The following is a 6,000-nucleotide window of genomic DNA, read 5'->3' on the forward strand; positions in this document are numbered from 1 at the left end:
AAAAGTGATTCACATTCACTTGCTTTAGAGATACAGAAAAGGGATCTCAGAGAGGTTAGGTGACATGCCAGAGTCACACTGCTAGTAGTAGCAGAACTAAACCCCAAACTCAAGGGTTCTGTTTTCTCATCCACTGCATATTCTTTACTCTGCATGACGCCAGGTGATGTCTCCACCATTATAAGCTTCCCTCTGTAATTTGCAAATTCATTAAAGCATGGAAACTCAGCATAGCTTTCCAGAAACTGGCCTCCTGACAGCACTGTTCCACTCCTTTCAGGCTTATATTACTTCTACCCTGTACCTTTTCCCCTTGTTTTTTGTTTGTTTGTTTGTTTTGTTTTGTTTAGTTTAAAGGTTTTATTTATTTATTTGAGAGAGAGAGAATGAGAGATAGAAAGCATGAGAGGGAAGAGGGTCAGAGAGAGAAGCAGACTCCCTGCTGAGCAGGGAGCACGATGTGGGACTCCATCCCGGGACTCCAGGATCATGACCTGAGCCGAAGGCAGACGCTTAACCAACTTAGCCACCCAGGTGCCCCCTTTTCCCCTTGTTAATCCTGTATGCCCATAAAATATTTAGACATTCCTGTAGATGTTTTCTCTTGTGTACAAAAATAAATAGCTTCATTTCCCCATATTATTTAACTGCAAAAATGTTTTAAGTCACTCTAAGACCCCAAATATTTACCCCAAATAAAAAGAAAACAAAAAACAACTCTCTTTAAATATATCATGACTCATTCAAAGATGTGAGTTAAAATAAAAACATATGCTTTCCAAAACACATCTATACTCTAAAGGGAAGCTCAGAATAAATAATGAAGTGAATTAGTGCTTATTAATATTTAAGCCATACAAATTTTAGTAAGAAGTGCATGTTAACAAATAATAATAGCAAAGAAGAAAATTCTTGGTTTCCTACACAGTAACGTTCAGCTCCTGGTCACATGCACCTTGCAAGATTATCAATTCCCACGTCCATGCTCTGTGGTAAACTTTCAGCAAGAACTAACTGCTTGCATCAAGTCAGTAGTGCTATTTTACTTTTTTTCCCTACCACATCCAAATTGCCCTTAAAACACTTAATAGGAGTATACTTCATACTATACTTCATACAACAGGAGTATACTTCAGAGTTGCCAGCCAGATGTGTTTTCAGAATAAAAGTGCTGAGGCAGAGTTCAGTGGACTAGTGGCCCTCAAACCTGAGGTCAGATTCTAATTGGTTATTTATCTTCTCTGTTCCTCAATTCTTCATCTCTAAATAAAAATAAAAGTCCATGTGGCACAAGGACATTCATCTTTGGTGAGGAAAGTTATGAGGAAGCCCCATGTAAAGGGATAGTATTGTTAAGACCTTTCAAATTCCCTTCCAGTTTTGTTATTAAATGGTTCAGATGGACATAACCGAAACTGAAGACTGAATGTTGCTAAGTGGCATAAGCCAAAGCCGCAAATCAAAGACCCGCATGAACCAACCACAAAAAATGGAAACATTGCCACTGGCAAAAATAATTTTGTTTTAGAAAAATTCCACTTCCTTGCATCATTTTTGTGGAGTTGCTATAAATCAATGACAGCAAAATATCCTTCAAATGACTGAATCAGAGCACAGAGCGCTTGTAAGATGTCTATGGAAAAGTGGTACTCTGAACAGAAATCTGAGATGGAATTCTAAGTGACTCATGAACCCCACCGGAAACGTGGCCATGGAATTGAACATTCATTAGAAGGTATGAAGGTGTTTCAGCAATGTCAGTTAGGCAGTGTCAAAATAAATACTAAGTGTTGTATCTCAAAACATTTAGTGTATGTTTTTGCTTAGGGAAGAAGCATCTCTCTCTCTCATGTTCAGAACTCAATGACAAATTTGTATATATTTAATGCCATTAGGGACAGTGTTGGGATGATCTGAATGGAAGGGTGCATTCATTACAAAGAAGGCAATATTTTACATAAAAGAAAAGACAACTCTGAATTTGAGCAATTTTGAGGAACAGATGTAGCAAATAAATAATTCAACTGTTTCCATCTTTGAACATGTATGTATGAAAAAATATTTTTTAAATTGGGAATATATTAACCTTGTTCAAAGTCAAAATGGTGTTAAAGGTACACATGGAAAGTGTCATCTCATCCCATCTTTGTTGCCTCAGTTCCCCATCCACTTCTCTACTTCCTACAACTAATCACATTTACAGATTCTTATGTATCCATCCCATGCAAATTCAAATGAAAACAAATATGTATATTCTTGTTTTGTTACTTTCCTACACAAACACAGCCTATCATAAACATCATCTTGTGCCTTCCTTTCTTCACTTAACAATGTATCCTGGATTATTTCTTTCTTCAAGGACATACACAGCTTCCCTATTAATAAACATAGATAGACAGATATATCTCATGGACACACCTCAAGTGGAGAGCTAGATGCATCTATGAAACCATCACCTAGGTCAAGATATAGAACATTAACAGCACTCCAGAAATCTCATTCATGTCTTACCCAGTCAATATCTCTTGGGTAACCACTACTCTGACTTCTATTACCAAATAATTGTTTTGACTGCTTTGACCTTCATATGAATGAAATAATAAATTACATATTTTCGTGTCCAATATCTATTCTGTATAATTAAGGCTACACAGGTGAGACATATTCATTTTGTTGCATATAGAAGTTTATTCTTTTTTATTGTTTTACAGTGTTAATGTATGTAGTGAATATTTATATATTCTCTTGAGGTAGATATTTGGACTATCTCCAGTTTTTTTCTTTAAAAAGCACTACTATAAACATTCTTGTTCATTTTTTATACTGCATATCTGTGTGCATGGGAGAGTAAAGATCTTATATCTCAGAGGTGAATTATTATTGGCTTATACATTATGCAAATATTCATCTTCAGTGGATAATCTAAACAATTTTCTAACTGCTTGTAACAATTTGCACTCCAACAACAGTACAGGATTCCCAAATTCTTCCTAACATTTGCTATTGCCAGATTTATTCATTTAACTTCTAGTGGGTATATAGTCATACATCATTATTCTTATTCCTCATGATGTGACTTGTCAAATCCCCCATAAGGTACAAAGTAGAAGTGAATATGGAGCTGTTCCCATTGTATTTCCCTTTCTCTAGGATTTTGACCTCTTGATACCCAGCTGCTGTACTTGGTTTTTGATTTCTTTAGTTCGTTTTTTCAACTAGCCTTTATGGTTGTTCTCAGAAAGAGGATTAGTTTGATAAAATTACTATAACATGGTTAAAAGTGAATTCCCCGCATATTTTCTTTATAATTGTATAGTATTTCAATCTGTGGATATACCATCCTTTATTGAATAGTCCCCTATTATAGAGATACAAATCATATCCAATTTTTTGCCATTATTAATGTTGAAGTGAATAATGTTGGACACATACTGTTATATATATATATATGCACACACACACACACAAGGCTAAATTCATTGAAGAGGGATTTCCAATTCAAAAATTTATGCATCTATAATTTTGAAAAGGAGTAATTTTTTCCAGATAACCTTGTCCCTGGTTTGTTGCTACTTCTGAGGGCTCAGAGTTGCTCATAGTGGTTAACATTTAGGATGAGGCTATCTCTTTATGGAGATGAATATTCACTGCTAGATTTTGAGTTCTGTCAATGTGAGGCTCTTCCACAGTCTGATTCTGAGCACTGTTTGCAATTGCCCATATAGGTTTTGTTGATCTCACTTATTTTGGTTGCACTTAAATATAGTTTTGAGTTTTCATGTTTTTTTTGTTTGTTTGTTTCCAAGTTTTACTGAAGATACATGATTTTGGATTTTTTTATTTGTTCATTTGTTTGGTTCTTTGTTGTCTTACGTAACTTCCAGGAAATAGAAAAATTGGATGCCATATTTCTCTTAGAACCAGAATAGCATTCATTTCCCCCCCAAAAATTAAATATTTTTAAAACTAGAAAATAAATTGAATTAAATTGAAAGTTCTAAATGGCAGCACTCCTTTGCTAATTATCAGTCTACTGGTAAGGTTTTGGACGACTGAAATACACAGATTTTAGAATAATAGCCATTTGTTTCTTTTCAAATAAAGTTTCAATGTGGATTAGGAAGCTAACCATACTTTTTTGAGCAATGGGGAAGAAATTTTCATTTGTAACTGCTACTTACAGAAATGTGATAATATTAGGCAAAGATTTTCTAATTGGTCATTTTAAGTAACAAAAATCTGATGCCTGCACTTCAGATATCTAGAAATAAAGCCAACTTTTAATCTCATTATCAGTTATATGAAAAATATTTTTAAAAAATCAAAAGATCACAATTCACATTGTTAACACCCTCAGCTTTACAATTGTACCTTTGATGTGAAATAGTCTTTAGTTCTTAGTTCAAAAGACTCTGCCTGAAATATATGGTAAATCCCATTTACATTCTACTTTATTCAGTTCTGTTAGGGTTTATAATCCCTGTCTAGTAAGAAGGAAACTTATCATATGCATGTCTAAAATGACTTAACCAGACTTCTTAGCCATGCTTAAAGCTGTTCAAAATGAAAAGACAGAATGACTTCAGTACGTGTTGTTCATATCTGTCCTACTGAAATTTGCTATTGCAAGTTCAGTTTAAATGTATATTTTTTTTTTACTTTTAACTACAAACTCTTAGCTAGTTGAGTGGGAATTGGTAAATGTTATTTGCCTCATTGGTTACTTCCTATCACTTTTTACTATAACATAATACTAAAACCAAAAATAAATAAACATATTTAGTGTGATGATTATTTAGAGCACATTTTGAGGAATGATATAAAAATTGTGCTTTACATTTTACATGACATGGCAAAAAAATAGCATATTTTACATGAAATGGAATATTTACTATGGAATACGCGACCACAACACCATTACATTTTGTGCAATTTAATTTCAGTGGTACTACCTTTAGTTAAGAAATGGGCAACCTTTTGAAATAGAGAAAACAATTTTGAAATGGACTGTAAGATTTTTATCCTTTGGTTACTAGGCCAATTCCTAGATATATAATGATATTTTTAGAGTATCTAATGGAATAAAACTCTAACCAGGTTAGAATAAAAATGTCAGAATTATTCCATAGTAAACTAACAACTACAACATATTAGTATCAAACTAATAATCAAAAATATAATGCTATTAGCTTACAGTGAATGAGGACATAATTTCTTTTATACAGGCATACCTAGGAGATGTTGTGGGTTCCAGTTCCAGACCATTGCAATAAAGTGATTATCACAATAAAGTGAATCAAATGACTTTTTGGTTCCCTAGTGCATATAAAAGTTATGTTTATACTGTACTGTAGTATTAAGTATGCAGTAGCATTATAAAAAAACAATATACATACCTTAATTTAAAAATACTTTATTGTCAAAAAATCTCAATGTTCATCTGAACTTTCAGAGAGTCATAATCTTTTTGCTGGTAGAAGCTCTTGTTTTGATGTTGATGGTTACTGACTTATCAGGGTGGTTGTTGCTGCAGATTGAGGTGACTGTGGCAATTTCTTAAAATGAGACAACAATGAAGTTTGCCACATTGTTGAGTCTTCTTTGCAAACAGCAGAAGTGAATATGGAGTTGTGCCATGCTATGTTGTGCGTTTGATAGCATTTTATCCATGGTAGAACTTCTTTCAAAATTGAAATTAATCTTTTCAAACCCTGATGCTGCTTTATCAGCTAAGTTTATGTCATATTCTAAATCCTTTGTTGTCATTTCAACAACCTTCACTGCATCTTCACCAGGAGTAGTTTCTATCTCAAGAAACCACTTTTTTTTTGCTCATTCATAAGAAGCACCTCCTCCTACATTCAAGTTTTATCATGAGATTGCAAGAATTCAGTCACATCTTTGGGCTCTACTTCTAAATCTAGTTCTTTTGTTGTTTTTACTGCATCTGCATTTACTTCCCCCACTGAAGTTTTGAACTTCTCAAAGTCATCCATGAAG

This window comes from Zalophus californianus, chromosome 7 (genome assembly GCF_009762305.2).
Source record: "Zalophus californianus isolate mZalCal1 chromosome 7, mZalCal1.pri.v2, whole genome shotgun sequence".
Classification (NCBI taxonomy): domain Eukaryota; kingdom Metazoa; phylum Chordata; class Mammalia; order Carnivora; family Otariidae; genus Zalophus; species Zalophus californianus.